This window comes from Protopterus annectens, chromosome 3.part0 (assembly GCF_019279795.1).
Source record: "Protopterus annectens isolate FY-2018-M chromosome 3.part0, PAN1.0, whole genome shotgun sequence".
NCBI lineage: Eukaryota > Metazoa > Chordata > Ceratodontiformes > Protopteridae > Protopterus > Protopterus annectens.
In genome coordinates, this window is record NC_056731.1 from 763,285,300 (window position 1) to 763,301,855 (window position 16,556).

A 16,556-nucleotide genomic window follows, 5' to 3' on the forward strand; every position below is an offset into this window, starting at 1 on the left:
TGTATAATTTTATAGGCATAAAATGAGAGTGATAATAGGGATGGTCCAATGCATTATAGAGTGGAGGAGATTATGAGTAAGGATAAAAAGTTGCAGTAAAGAATGCTATTGGATTATACAGTATAGCTGGAGTACAGTATCCCAGGACTTATTGCTAGTAGTCAGAAGGGTTCAGTGCTCTGTATTAACAATACTGGCATGCTCTCTGTGTAAGTATCCGTATTCACTTTAGGAGCACCCCAGAGTCTAGTGTGTGTACTCTGAGGAGATGAAGGTGGCTCAAGAGGCTAGAGTGAGTGAGAGGATGGATGGAGGAAGGTAATAGTTACATGGAATGTGGCGATTAACCTTACAGCTAGGAAAGAAAGGATGCTGTATTGTTAGTGCGGGAAAGGGCAGCTGTTGTAAAGCTACAGGATATTGGAACTTTAGGGATATGTTTGAGGAAGAGAGAGACCAGAGCAGTTTTGTGAAGATGCAAGAAAGGGATGGCATTTCTAAAGCATAAGACATAGATGGGGGATATAGGAATGTGTATTGGGGTTAGTAGATGAATGATGTTAATATGTCAGATAAAATGTAAGCGTGTGTTTTTTTCCACCCAGCTTCTTGTACTTTTTTGGTGTTTGTTGTTAATTTCATCATTTTAACAACTTTTGTAGCGACTTTAAGGTAGCAAGTACTTCAACAACTTAAAAGTAAAATTAGTAAATCAAAACTGATGATTTCTAATGGTCAAAAATGGAAAAAAATATCAAACTGAAAATGAATGAAGATAATTTGGTGATGGGGTCAACTCTACTTAGGTGTTGTCTTTTTTGTCTTTAAAAAATGGTGGATGCACTATAATTGCATAACAACAATATTTCTGTAAATTTGTTATGTCTTGGCCAGAGTGGATAGACTTCTATGTGAAATGGCCCTGTCACACATTGGCTTTTTATATGCAAAAATAAATCCATTAATAAAATGCAGAGAAGGGGCCTGCTGCAAAAACAATGCAAAAAGACTATTCAAACCAACATATAAACTGAAGAGAAAGATATCATTCTCAAATACATTCCCAGAAATATATTCAAGATATGAGCTCAGAATAATTTCTGAGAAACCTGTTAAGTGTAAGTTAATAGCAAAATGGATAACACCATCCCAAGCTGAGAAAAACAAATTTAACATCAGGTTAAGTTACTTTTGATATCTGTTTTTTTTCCCAGTCTTGCAAATAAATTACACTGATACTTCATATTCATAGATGCAAGTATCTGGCATCTTATATTCTATGCAACTCAAGGGTGGAATTATTAAATGAGCCATATCAGATTCATGGCAGAGGTAGAGGGAAGGAGTGGGTCCTTGCAATTTACTACTTTCTTTATGGAAAATTACATTTCTGTTTGATTCAGGTTTAAACTGCAGCTCTGTTATGTGATACCCGAGTATAATGCAGAGATCGCCCCTCCACTGTACTTCTCTTCCTCATACATCCTTTAAGATATGTACCAAGAGGCAAAATACACATTACTGTCATACAACAACAGACTATAGAATAAATAAAAGTAAAAAAATACAAAGTATCACTCCTTTCTCAGATCTTTGTGCCTCTGTATATTAGAATAATTACTATTCCATTGGATACTGATGTCTGTTAGTTTTATTAGTGGCTGTGACTATATAGACATGGTACTATGCTAAAGCAAATGTAATTGCAGAGGAGAAATGTGACATTATATTTTAGTAAACTTACACAATGTTGTAGTAAGCTGGAGGAAATGTTATTTTTTCATAAAATAACTGTGGATGCTTCTTCCAGTAAATTTTCCAGCATGTAAAATGTGAACTGTACAGAGCATGCAAATTGTTTTCAGTGAAAATTCAGCACAGCTATTAAAGTACAGACCTGGCTTTTCAAATGTGCATGTATTTGCAGTGCTTAAATATTCTTTAAAGTATTACTCCAGGACAAAAGAATGATTTATCTTATTTGGACACCCTGCAGATGTTTTTAACTGTAACAATGGGAACATTTGCTTTTAGAGTGAAACAATACAAGAAGAAAAGAAACAAAGAACCTGAGACTGTTTCTGGCAAAAAGAGAGACAGGGCTGGCCTTTCAGTTATTGCTGTTTTTGAGTGTGTATGTGGGCTTTGCATTTTTGAAACTGAGCTACTTGTCTGTGAAATTCTAAAAATGCTGTTTGTTCAGTTAGAGATAGATTTCAATACATACTTTAGCTACTAATAGTAAAAAAGACCAGATAGAATATTTCTTAATGTCATTTTATTTTGATATTTCTTTGCATAAGCTTAAAAGTTTTTGTATGTTTTATTTTGCAAAGTTCATTACTTGATTTTATTTACTTCAAAAATGTTACTGTTCAATTTTAAATGCCTGTAACTAATAAATCTGAAGTAGTTAACTTAATTTGATCAGCAACCTATGGGTATCGGATCCGACCCCAGATCCGAGCCGGCAGCTTTCCAAGCTAAAGATCCAAGCTCTCAGCTCCTCCCTTACCCATAATACCCTGCTACCTCCCTCCAGTCCTCAGATCTTGTTTGCCGCGGCTTCTTGAAGCACGAGAGATGAGCTTTTGGCGGTTTGTGAGTAGATTTAGAGGGTTATTCTCTAGTTTTACTATCCAGTTTCTTCAAAAACTGTGTGTGTGTTCCTTCTCGACCCTAGTATACCTAGTAAAAATTTTTCTGTTAGTAGTTTGTTAGTTATAGTTCCCCCTTCCCCTTATCTGTGTGTGAAGGTGTGTGTGGCTAAAATGGCTGAAGGCCCTAAGGCCGTAGTTTCTAAATGCTCTGAGTGTGGCCATAAGCTGTCCACAGCCGATGGCCACACTCAGTGCGTTAGGTGCCTGGGGGTGGCACATCTTTCATCAGGCTGCAAAATTTGTGTGGCTTTTAACCCCCGGGCTTTGAAGGACACGAGGACCAAGCTAATCCTGGCAGGCCTTATGCCCGCGGATTCTGCTTTGTCCTCCTCTCCCTCTGTGGCACCAGCCGCGGACGCGGCTGTTCCACCTACTGTTCCTGCTCTCCTGGCCGGGACTCAAACTCCCATTGTGGTCCAGGGAGAGAGGGACTCCAGGAAAAAAGATAGAAGGGACAAGGAGCCTGACAGGGAGAGGCATAGGAGCTATAAGCGGTGGGCCGATTCTGCCCCCTTGGCCTCGCCAGCTAAGCAGCCTGCTCTCCCCCGAAGGCCTCCGGGTCTTCCCCCTCTCGGCTTCACTCTCCACGATTTTCTCCGGAGCCGGAGGAAGAGACCCGGTCACCTTCGAGGTCGTTGAGGCGGCCTTCCCAGCCAGCCTCGGCAGCTTCTTCCAGAATCACTAGGAGCCTTTCAGACGCGGACATGGACCGGATGATGCATCGCTTCCTCCAGGCCCAGATGCAGATGGGAGTGCTCTTGCCTCCCCCCCCTCCGAGGTGGAGCTCGGCCCCCTTCTTTGCCACCATTGTTCCTTCTCCAATCCACTATTCGGTTTCTGAGCCATCGGATCCGGGTAGTGTCAGAGCCGATAGTAATCTCTACTTTGATGCCGACTGTACCCTCGAGTTTGTCAGGTCCTTTTTCGGATCCGAGCTCTTGGGGCCGTGAGCTGAGCCTCGGATCCAGAGTGGTTAGTGTGTCTTCGGCTCCGACGCGGTTGGAGCGCACTGACTTTTCGGAACCGATCGCGTCGACTCCGGCGCCGATCCGCACTTCGGATCTGAGGGGGCGCTCTCGGATCCCAGGGAGAGCAGTTCACCCTCTGCCTTCGACGTCATGGAGAGGGTCCTTTTGAGGGATTCAAGGCCCCAGGCTCATGCTACGGTCCACCCACCATTCCCTCGCAGACGGGCCTGTCTTCCGTCATCCAGCCCCAGGGACAGCCTGCGTCTACGTCTCAGATGGTTCCCCTAGAGGAACAGGATCTGGTTGGTGAGCCCTCCTCGGACAGCCCCCCTGAGGAGGTCCCTCACAAACAAAAGTGTAAAAGGAGGCACTTGGACTCCCCTGAGTCCCTCACAGAGGACACTGACTTGGAGGAAGGGGAAGGTTCCCCCAGGTCACCCCCTGAGGACATCTCCTTTGGAGACATTATGGAGATGCACATTAGAGGGGGGTGGTCAGCCCAAAAACCTTCCTCGGATGAGTCTGCGTTTCTGGAGGCGTTTGACGCAGGCCCATCTACCTCTTGGGTGTCCCCTCCGGCCGAACCCCTGGTAGACCTTATAACTACCAGGGCGTGGAAGGAGCCGGACACTGTAGAGCTGATACCCAGGAGACCAGATAAAATCCTGAGCCCCCCCACAGACAGGACAGCGTGGAGCAAAGGTTCCTCAGTAGATGCCATGGTGGTGGCGGCTGCCACCAAGAAGGAACTAGCGCAGGAAAGTTCCTCGGTACATCCTCCAGACAAGGAGTCTTGGACGATGGACCGCATTGGAAAGTGGATGTTCGCTTCAGCCACCTTCTCTGTAAGGGCGCTGAACTACTTGGCACACGTGATTCGACTTCACCGAGAGCTAATCAAAGAGTACGCTGGGTCACCCCCAGAGTCCATGTCGACCGAGGACAAACGAACCTTCTCAACACGAATGGCCACTCTAAAGTCGATATCCAACACTTCTGTGCGGCTTCTCTCCCATGCCACGGAGGGGGCCGCTAAAGCCAGTGGAGCAGGCATCGCCTTACGGCATCATGCCTGGCTCTGTCTTTGCGATTTTGCATAACCCTTCAAGGCGTCCTTCACAAACGCTCCTTTTGACGGTTCTACGCTGTTTGGCAAGACTGTCCGTGATACGCTTCTCCAGAGCGAGAAAGACGGGAAGACGTCTGCCATCGGAATCCGCTTCTCGGCTCCTCAAAGGTCCTTTTCCAGGAACCAGAGAGGACAAAAGAAGATGTTGTACCGGAAATCTTAACAATCCTGTTTCGCTCCAGACCCTTCGTCCTTCAGAGGCAGGGGAGGACAAGGTGGACACCAGCCCAGAGGCAGAGGGGGGGCCAAAGAATTTCAGGTCGAGAGAGCCCTTCTCCGACCGACCCGCGCAGCAGCCCTGAGGGATTGCCTGACTGTCCCTCTCTGGAGGCAGTCGGGGGCGTTTTTCGGAGCATCTAGCAAGTTGGGAGTCCATTACTACAGATCGCTGGGTGCTCCGAATAATATCCAGAGGTTACTCTATCCCCTTCCTGAATCTTACCCCACTAGCCAAGTGCCTCCCCAATGTCCCACTCGATCAGAGGGAGACGGCGGCTTCAGCAATAAAGAAGTTACTAGAAAAAAGGGCCATCTAGCACATCCCCCTAGAGCAGTCTGGGTTGAGCAATTACTCCAGGTTCTTTTTGGTGTCAAAAAAGACGGGGGACTTAAGGCCAATTCTCGACTTGTCAACTTTGAACCTGTTCATTGCCAAAGACAAATTCCGGATGGTCACTCTACAATCTATTCTCCCCCTCCTACAGGATAACTACTGGATGTGCTCCATAGACCTCAAGGATGCGTACTACCAAATTCTCATGGACAGACGATCCAGGAGGTCTCTCCGCTTTCAGCTAGGAGCCAGTCATTATCAGTTCAGGGTTCTTCCGTTCGGCCTCACCACTGCCCCCAGGGTGTTCACCAAGGTCGTGGCAGTTGTGGCAGCCCAACTGAGACTTCAGGGAATTCAGGTCTTTCCGTACCTAGACGACTGGCTCCTCACCGCCCCCACCAGGCATCTACTCTGTTCTGCCAGGGATTATTCTTTACTTTTGGCCCATCATCTAGGCATTACCATAAATTTCAGGAAGTTGTCTCTTCATCCTGTTCAAGTTCTGGATTTCATAGGGTCCAGGATAAACACGCTTCAGTCCAAGGCCTTTCTGACAGCAGACAGGTTACGCACCTTGTCACTCCATGTAATAGTGCTTCTACAGTCCCCAGCCCCACCCGCAGAATTAGTCCTGAGAGCCCTAGGATCCATGTCAACAGCCATCAGCCTTTCACCTCTTGCTCGGTTGCACATGAGAGTCCTTTAGTGGACCCTTCAGGTCCAATGGTCCCTCCTCCTTCACCCATTGGATTCACCGATTCCCCTAAGCAGGGTTTGCAGGAACTCCCTTCTTTGGTGGCTCCATTCCCGAGAGCTTCGGGAAGGGAGACTGTTCGTGATGCCTCAACCCCAAACCACGCTGACCGCAGATGCTTCTCACCTCAGGTGGGGGGGGAATTGCATGGGCAGAACCGTCCAAGGCATGTGGACCCCTGTAGAGACCGTTCTGCATATCAATGTTCTGGAGATGAGGGCAGTGATTTTGGGCGTTGCAAGCCCTTCAAGACCTTCTCCCTCCGGGGACTATTGCAATTCAGACAGACAACATGGCTGTAGTCTGGTACATCAACAAACAGGGAGGAACCAGGTCTTACCCTCTTTGTCAAGAGGCTATGAGAGTTTGGGAATGGGCGATTTCCACCAACAGCTTTCTGTTAGCAATGCACATTCCGGGTCGGTCCAACATTCTAGCTGACAAGCTGAGTTGTTCTATCATCACACCTTACGAGTGGTCTCTAAACCCCTTAGTAGCGAAACAGATCTTCCTCAGATAGGGTCAGCCTTGCTGCGATCTCTTCGCATCTCCATCAAACTCAAAGTGCGGCAATTTTTTCGCTCTAATTCCCCCACCGGGGGAGAGTTCCAGAGACACTCTGGTTCATGCTTGACCGCCCGGTCTTCTCTATGCTTATCCTCCTCTTCTGCTAATGATGAAATTTCTGCAGAAAGCTCATTGGTTGGGGAGCAAGATAATCCTCATAGCCCCATTCTGGCCTCGCCAGATCTGGTTCCCATACCTGCGGTCTCACATCATAGCTCCTCCTTGGATCTTAGATCCCATTCTGGATTTGATCTCTCATCCTGCAGGATTGCAAACTCCGAACCTGGATAACCTCACGCTCACGGCTTGGTTGATCCAGTTCCACTAGTGGCTAGGACTCCCGGTATCTCGTCTTCAGTAAAATCAATTCTGGTAGCGGCACATAAATCTTCTACCAGGAAGATCTACAAGAGTAAATGGAAGCATTTTTCCATCTGGGCCAAACATAGGGATTTGGACCCTTTTATGGCTCCCATTCCAACAGTTCTTGAATTTCTGTCCCACATTTTCCACCAAGGGGCCAGTGTTTCTACTGTCAAGGTTCAGATGGCTGCTATTTCTCATTTCCACATCGGGGACAACCTTGGTCCCTTAGCTTCCGCTAAGATATGCAAGACCTTTTTGAAAGGCACCTTTCTGTTAAGACCTCCAGTCAAGAATGTGGTTCCCCCATGGGACTTAACCTTAGTTCTTCAGGCACTAACTGATCCACCCTTTGAACCTGCAGCTTCCGTTGATTTAAAAATTCTTATCTTGGAAAACTGCCTTCCTGATTGCAATTACTTCGGCCAGAAGGGTATCTGAACTTCAAGCTCTTTGTACAACCCCCCCGTGCCTGGTCTTCCATAAGGACAGAGTATCTCTCAGGACTAATCCGTCATTCTTGCCTAAGGTAGCCTCCGAGACCAACATCAATCAAACCATCAATTTGCCTGTTTTCTTCCCCAACTTTCAGAACAAAGGGGAATACAGACTACACTAGTTGGATGTGCATAGACAATTGCGATTTTACTTGCACAGGACAGCTGCTTCTCACAAATCGGAGCAACTTTTCGTGTCTTTCGCTAAGCCGTCCTTAGGCAAGCCCATTATGAACGTTACCTTAGCTAGATGGATATCCCACTGCATCTTACACGCATATACAGCTTCTGGTCGGCCAGAACCCTTGGGGGTTCATGCTCACTCTACCAGTTCTATGGCTACCTCTGTAGCATTTTAGCCAAGAGTTCCCTTAGATGACATCTGTTCAGCGGCTACTTGGGCCTCTTCTCATACCTTCATTTCTCATTGTAAGCTGGTTCTGATATCCAGAGGTAGGGCAGTCTTTGGCTCTGCAGTGCTCCGGAATATTCTTCCTTGAGGACCTTCCATGTTTTTGGTAGCTGGGGACTCTGTCCCACAGGTTGCTGATCAAATGAAGTTAACTACTTCAGATAAAGAAGTTATGTACTCACCATAACGTTCCATCTGAGTAGGTAACTTAATTTGTCAGCAACCGACCCCCCCCCTTCCCCCTAGCCTGTTTCGTGGTCATATTCATGACGGAATGTTTTCCTTCTGTCATGCATCAGGTTAGTGTTTCTCTTTCAAGTATGTTTGACTGTTTTTGGTGGATAATTTGGCATACTCGATCTGAGGACTGGAGGGAGGTAGCAGGGTATTATGGGTAATGGGGAGGAGCTGAGAACTCGGATCTTTAGCTTGGAAAGCTGCTGGCTCAGATCCAGGGTCGGATCCGATACCCACAGGTTGCTGACAAATGAAGTTACCTACTCAGATGGAACGTTATGGTGAGTACATAACTTTTTTTTTATTCATTATCTAAAAAGTATGTGTATTAAACTGATGTAATCTCTGCTGTTGACCTCCTCCTTTTGAAGAGTTACTGCTAAAGCTATTTCTACCTTAGCATACTTAACAGTTTGCATATTTTAATAAGTAGCAGTTGTGTTCTTGCTGTGCCAGAGTGGTCTGATTGATGGTAACATTAGTATAAAGATGAAGAACAGGGTGTTGTAACTGGTGAAATATTAACCCCTCCTAGAAAATGTTTATATTATTTATGCAAAACAATCTTGGACAACTTTGAATTACTGTTGGCAAGATTGCACTGCAAGGCACCAAGCAGGTAAAATCTTGGGGATTACAACTTTGATATGCTGCTATACAGTGTAAAGCTATTTTATTATTATTTATTTTTATTATTTTACATTTGTTGACCGGGCTAGTCTAGCTGGATACATGTCCATTTTCAGTAGAGGCCCAGGGAGAAAAGCTCCACAGATAAGACAATACAGGATACATTTACAAATGGTATACATAATACAGTGAAAGCCATAGGTATCACAAATATATAAAATAACAATCAGAATATTATACAGATAATACTAGGTCGGTGACCAATTGAAGTCACAGGGGAGGGGAGGGTTGCGATCTCTGGTACAGGGTAAATACTGCAGCGGCTAGTCTGGTTTAGGACATAGGCATAACCAGTGAGACTTAAGAAATATTTTGAGGTGATTTTTGAATTGATTAATCGAGGTCATTAGTCTGAGGCTATTGGGTAGAGAGTTCCATAGCTTTCCAATGGAATTGGCATAGAGAGCATCACCTCCAGAGTTATTAGATTTAATGGTTAGAACCTGAACACTATTAGCTGACCTGAGTGATTTTAGGTTAGAGTAGGAGGTCAGGATGTTGCTCAGAGAGGGGGTTCTGTCCGGGTGGTTGATTATTTTGAAAGCCTTGGTAAGTTGGTTGAGTTTGAGAAGGTTGGGGAGTTCGAGCCATCTGAGGGTATTTAGGTTGAGGCAGTGGTGAGTACGATACGGTGTTCCTGTTATAAATCTGGCTATATGATTATAGGCAACAGATAGTTTATTGAGTTCCCGCTTGTTGAGGAATGACAGTATTGGTGAGGCATAAAGGAGGGTGGAAAGGAGGTGAGTGCGAGCAATGGTTAGTTTAGTATGAGGGGTTAGGAAATTTTTTATTCTGTACATAGATCCAAGTTTCTTGTTCACGGATTTAATGGTTTGGTTAATGTGTATATCAAATTTAAGCTTGTTATCTATAGTCACACCTAATAGTTTGGTGTGAGAGACCGGGGATATGATGGTACCATTTATAGATTCCACATGGAACATGTTGTCCGCATTCAGAGGTTCTTTACCTAAGGGAGTAGTTGCAGAGGGGTAAAAAAGCAATAGTTTGGTTTTAGTAGGATTAAGGATAAGTTGCCTTATAGAGAACCATTTTTCCACTAACGTAAAGCAGTTTTGGGTGATTGTTTGAAGTTTCGGGAGGGAGACATCAGAACAGATCAGGGTAGAGTCGTCTGCATAGTGGATGCATGTAGAATTGGGGATGATCGAGTGAAGTTCATTTATGAAAACTGAGAAAAGAAGAGGACCCAGTATAGAGCCCTGAGGAACACTTATGGTGTTGGGAAGTAGGACGGATAGCTTGTTTTGCCATTGGACGGCTTGTTGCCTACAAGAAAGATAGGCTTTAAACCAGTTAATGGTTGGGATGTCAAGGTATAGGGTTTCCAGGGTGTGAAGCAGTTGCTTATGATTGACCATATCAAAGGCCTTTGAGAGGTCAAGGAAGAGGGCAGAGGAAATTAATTTCTTGTTGCGGTTGTTGTTGACTGAGTCAACAAAGGAAAGAAGGGCAGTGGTTGTACTGTGATGGGGGCGAAAGCCATGCTGAGTTGGGGACAGAAGACTATTAAGGTTGAGATAGTGTAAGAGCTGTTTGTGAACACACCGTTCCATGACTTTAGCTATTGGAGACAGTATTGCTATGGGACGGTAGTTGGATGTTTCCGTGGAGGTCCCCCCTTTATGAAGAGGGATGATATATGAGATTTTCCAAATAGAGGGAATGGTAGTTTCAGTTATAGTTCTATTTATCAATATTGAGATAGGATAGGCAATGGCGTCAGACGCTATTTGAAGGTATTCTGCAGGGAGCTGGTCAGCAGCTAAGGTGGTTGGTTTGAGTTTTTTCAGGAGGGTGCCCATATAGGAGGTAGGTACCGGCTGTAGATTAAAGGTGGGGTGGACTGAGTCTTTAGTGTGGGTAAGAGAAGAGTTGGAAGTGGTAAGCTGACTGGTTAGGGACTGGATGGTCTCGATGAAAAAAGAGTTGAAGGCATTGGCTATTATCTCTGGTTCTTTTCCAATGAGTTTCTCAGGAGTTGGGGTAGTAGATTTACCCGGGCGGAGTAGCTTATTAAATCCAGCCCAGAATTTCTTTGGGTTGTTCTGGTGTTTGTCCTGAAGGTGACAAAAATATTGTTTTTTGTCTTGGGTAGTGGCCGCTTTAGTAGTGTTTCTAAGCTGTTGAAACTTGATGCGATCTAGTGGGGTTTTGGTCGCTCTCCAGTTATGCCAGGCCTGGTTTCGAAGTTTAATTTTAGATTTGGTTTCGCTAGACAGCCAAGGTGCTATTCGTTCCTTGGTTCTGATTTGTCGGTTTGGGGCGTGAGAGTCAAGTATCTTCAGGAAAGTACTATTAAAGTGTGCCACGCTCTCTTCAAGTGGTAAAGTTTTCAGGGTGGACCAATTGCAGGATTGGAGTTCAGCAAGGAAAAGTCTTGGGACAAATTTCTTCTTGTTTCTAACAAGTCTATATGAGGGGGGGTTATTAGATGGACACTTGTGTTTTTGGATATAGGTAATAAGGTGGTCACTGGGGTCATTTGGGAGTGTCCCTGTAGTATAATTATGTGTGTCTTTATTAGTAAGAATCCAGTCAATGATGCTCTCTTTTTGTTTAGGGTTGCCAATTCTGGTAGGAGAAGAAATATTTTGGGAAAAACCATGAAGGTTAATTGCGAGGGGGTTTTTGGGTGCAGTGTAGAGGGACCAGTCAAGGTTAAAATCACCTATTACTATGGTTTCTTGAGGGCAATTGGAGGCAAGCCAGCTGAGCAATTGTTCAAGGTTATCTGAATTATTTCCTGGTGGTATATAAATTACAATGAGATTAATGAATTTTTGGGTATTTAGTCAGATCTTTAGTGAGATAAGTTCTATATTTGGATGTGTCAGGTGTTGGATATTAACTGAGGCTGCAGTGCCTCATCATGGTATGCTCTTAAAGCCAATTGCCTCTTGCATATTTAGCTGTCAAATGTTAGTGGCAGAGAGTGGAGTATAATATCCCATTTCATCACCAATTAAATTAATTATTGCTATATGGGTGTTGTGGTTTGAACCTGTATAGCCACCAGAATATCTTTGTGCCCTTGCAGTCCCAGGTTATGTGTATGTATATATATATGTATATGTATATATATATATATATATATATATATATATATATATATATATATATATACACACACACATATACATATACCTTGCACAGCAGTCATTTTATCTTTTGGACAAAGTAGTTCAGAAACCAGTAAAAATAAACTCTGAAGTAAGAAAAATGTCAGAGTTTAATACAGATGGAAAGGAGTCCAGTTTGTTTGTATGACTAAGGATGAGATGATACTCAATTTGCATACAAATAAGGTTCAAACCATTAAATTTGGATACACCCTGGTAGCAGCTCTGAGGGTGAGCATGCTGAAAGGCAAATGAATCAATCTAATGCAGTGAAAATTGAAAATATTAAGCTGGAACTGAATTGCATTGAAGTAGCTGATAGAATGAAACTATAAGGTGTAGGAGAGCCAGAAGGAGAACAATAGGAAAGAAAATGTGTTTGTTCTCTGCCATAGACATGTGAGTAGTGTGAATGAAAACCTGACTCTAGGTGTTAAGATCAGTACTAAATTGTGTCCTCAGTATAAAATGGAGATGACTTTAAAATATTTATTTTGGGCATTTGAATGTGTATGAAAATGGCACCAAACAGAGAAAGGATAACAGAGATATTTAGCATTCTGCATTCATGCAAAACTGCATGTATGTTCATAGATAAGTACTAGGCTAGCTGGCCTTGCAGGCCTAAATTTGGCATGTTTGCATGCCACTCAGTGCTCATCACACAGTACTGCCTTGGATAGCTCCAGACACCTTAAAACTACTTCTGAAACTTAACAATTACTTGACGAGTATGGAGCAAGTACTTTGTGTGTTGAGTAGCATAGCGCAGCTAGTTTGCTCATTGAGAAACAATGATCTTGAAGTTAGTATTATATAGCCTAGTCTAGTCTCTTGTCCCAAAAGCACCCTTAGTCAGCCCAGTATTAGCCCCTTGTACACCGCACCCTTGTAGCTCTCCCAATAAAGGACCTGACATGATGGATATGAACTTAGACAATTTGCAGACAGTTTGGTGGATATTGGTATTTTGCGACAAAGTAACAGTTGTCTAATTTTCATTGACAACCATTTAATCCTAAAAAAAAAAAAAAACACAGCTAGCGAGAGAAATATATATATATATATATATATATATATATATATATATATATATATATATATCTATGCACAATGTCTCTGGAGGCAAAACTTCCATACATGCACTCAAAATAATCTGGTTGTCAGAAACACACACACTAAACCTATTACATACAGTACACACCCCAGAAGTAGACCTATTTCTGCTGAGGCACTTAAATGCAATCTTCCCAAACCCTTAAGACCTCCCAGAAATTCCACCTCAAAAATTATCCTCCACAAGCTCAGAAGCAGTCAGCAGTAACAACACCTAACACTGTACATAGAGTCACACCCACTGGACCCTTAACACACCAGACTGCACAAGGATAAAATAGCAATCAGTTACCTATCACAAGGTGGGATCCACCAAGTTATACTCTCACTCTCCCTCAAGTGGCCTTGTAGCTGAGATGTTAGAGTACTTGTTTAGTAAATCAGGGGTAATGCATTCAAATGTTATCAAGCCCTCTGCTTGTCCTTTAACATTTGCAAACAAAATGATTTGGTTCCCTGCTGGAGTTTTAAAAACAGAAAGAAAGTAAGTAAGTGTATACATTTTATTTTCATTACTTGTGTTTTAGCCATTTAGATCTCTCTCTGCTGTGTATGTACTGTTTTTGCAATTTTGTTACTGCTTTGATTTCCTGTTTTGAGAAATCTGTAAGTCTGAAGCGTTTCTCACTCACCTACCCATTTCCTGTTGTGCATTGTAAACTTGATAGCTTTTGAGATGCCTACCCTTACTCTAAATTTAGCTTTAGAAACCCCTCCCCATCTTATTCATTCTACTGTGGACTATAAGATCAAACTAGGTTGGCCTTCCCCTTAAACTCATAAAGCCTGTATTCACCTGTGTTTCATATCACCCCAGTTCACATAGTGCACACTGAAATATTCAAAGATGTAGTCCCTTCTTTCCACCTTACTTTTGAAATCTGTAACACCTGGGACTAGACTAGACTATCAGTCAGTGGGAAAGCTTGGGAACTACTTTTCAAGATCAGTTTGGAATTGGTGGTGCTTCTGTTTTGCTTCTGGTGAGAGAAGGAGCAGAGAGCTATTATGTTATTCCCGAAGACTGCTGCCATATCTTCAAATTGTGTATTATTCACCTTTCTTTGGTCTAGCTGCTGCTAGTGGGCTTTCATAATCACTTTTATTGTATTTATTTAACTGATCACTACTGCTTCACTGCATTTAAAGAGCTTTTTAAAGGGCTTTTGGTGAAAAAAATTGCCTGTCTTCTCTTAACTATTGCTTTCAAAACTGTTTGCATTTAAATCACCTTGCTGTACGATGATCTAGCCAAGGAATATGTTTTGTTGCATTGTATTTTCTGCTGTGTTTTTACATTAGGAGGACCAGATCAGCTATCTTGTGGCAGCCTGGTCTTTCTGTGTTTGGAAGCACTCCAGAAAGTGTATTTTTTGGCCAGAGGGCTCAGGATTCTGATTTCACATATTTTCTGTTCTATAAATTAGGTGCATTTGCACATCTCTGTGCTCATTCCACAGAGCTCGGCAAAGCTTGGAGCCCTTACCTGTGACTGACAAGTGTTTTCATTGTATCCATTATCTTCCAGACAAAGATAAGTTATTACATATAATTTACTGCTTTTGCCCTTCATTTTTGAACTAATTGCTACTGTTTTACTGCATTTAATGAGCATTTAAAGCACTTTTGGTGTAAAAAAAATTACATGCCTTCTTTCATTGTTGCCATCTAAACTCTGTATTTAAATCGCCTCGCTGTAGGACAGTCTAACCAGGGAATAAATTGTTTTGATGTTGCATCACATTTGAGGGTTGCTTTGCTGCTGTCTTTTTACATTAAGTGGACCATATCATCCATCTTGTGTTAGAAGGTGCTTACATGATCTTTCTGATTTAGAAGCACTCCAGAAGAGCTGAAAGTGTAGTTGTTTACTGGCCAGAGTACTCTGGAGTTAGATTCCAGTTTCTTTTCTGTTGTTTTTCCTATCTTCAGAAAAGAGAAGGAGCAAATTATAAAGAAATAAATGGAATTTGTGGGAACAATACATACATAATAATATTCAGGCGAAGGAGCGAGGTCTAAAGGAAGGCAGGAATTAAGCAATTTATGTAATGCTGAAGTTAAGTAATAGTTAAAAAGAAATAAAAATGTGTAATATATAATGCATGAGTATGTCAAATGTTAATATGATTTGTTTTCTTTTCTATTAATGTATGTGTATTTATGCCTTAAGTGATAATTTAATAAAGGTATTCATAATTAGAAAGTGAGCTGAGACAGGCACAGCTCTCAGATTCCATCTTACAAACTTGAGGGAGATAGAAAAGGAGTCTTCATATTTTCAAGGGTGTGGGGTGTTCATATGAGGGGACAAGGGGTTACTGTACAGACAATGGATACCTAAAGTAGAGTTAAAGGGAGAAGGGGTACAACATTAGACACTACTAGCCATAACATGCAAGGTTCGTCTTTTCAGACTATTTGGGCAGGAAACTTACAAATATGAGATTTACACAATATTTTTATCAGCCAAGCATTGCAAACAGTGAAAGTGGGTGCTGCAAGATGCATTAGCAGTGTCAAATGTTTGGCAAGGCTGGAGAAAAAACAAAGGCTGCTTTGGTATCCTTACATGTTATTGAGTAGCAGTTTTGGAGGGTAGCCATACATATTTTGCAGACTTTTGTTACTCCAAGCGCTTGGTGGTGCTAGACTATGCTGCTAGATTCCCTGAAGCAGTGTCTCTGTCCTGTACTGAGCTAGAAAAGGTGCCAAATGTTTTTTCAGTAAGATGTTTTTTTATTCCAGTAAATACTGATGTAAAAAAGGGATAACCTTCATGTCAGAACTTTTGACTTGTTTGTGGAAACCTTGTAGGATAAAAGCAGTTAAAAACTAACCCCCAGCATCAAACACAAACAATGTGGTGGAGAGAACTAAGTTTCCTCTCAAGACTATGCAGAGATCATTCACAGAGCCATTTAAATAGTAGTTTAGCAATTACCTATCCCATCTCTTGGCATTCTAGGTGTTTTTGTTTTTACAGTTTGAAGGGCTTTAATGTCACAGGGAATGGAGGCCCTAGACATAATTAGTGGTGATTTGCAGGTGAGTATGATTCCCCCAAGGAGTCTGTTGTGGAGAATGTTTAATTTCAGGACTAAGCTTGCACTCCAGAAGTTGGCATAAGAGGACCAAGGACATGCCCAACAACAGAAAAAAGATCTAATATGACCAGAATGTGAGAGCTTGAGTATATACAGACTGGATAATAGGAATGGTGCATATTCCGATTTAGCAGAGTAAGCTGCAAGCAGCGTGTGAGGGTCAATTCATAGTTGTGAGGAAGATAAGTGATGTCAGTTATGTAGTAAAATTGCTAAGCAATATGATATGCAGAAGCCTTACCATGATAAACAGACACTAGAGCTTAATGTATGCAGTGAGTTACAAGATGGATTAGAGAAGGATCTGGTAGTAGATCTCTTTACTGAGGTTTGATCTCGTGCCTCAGTTGATGAAGT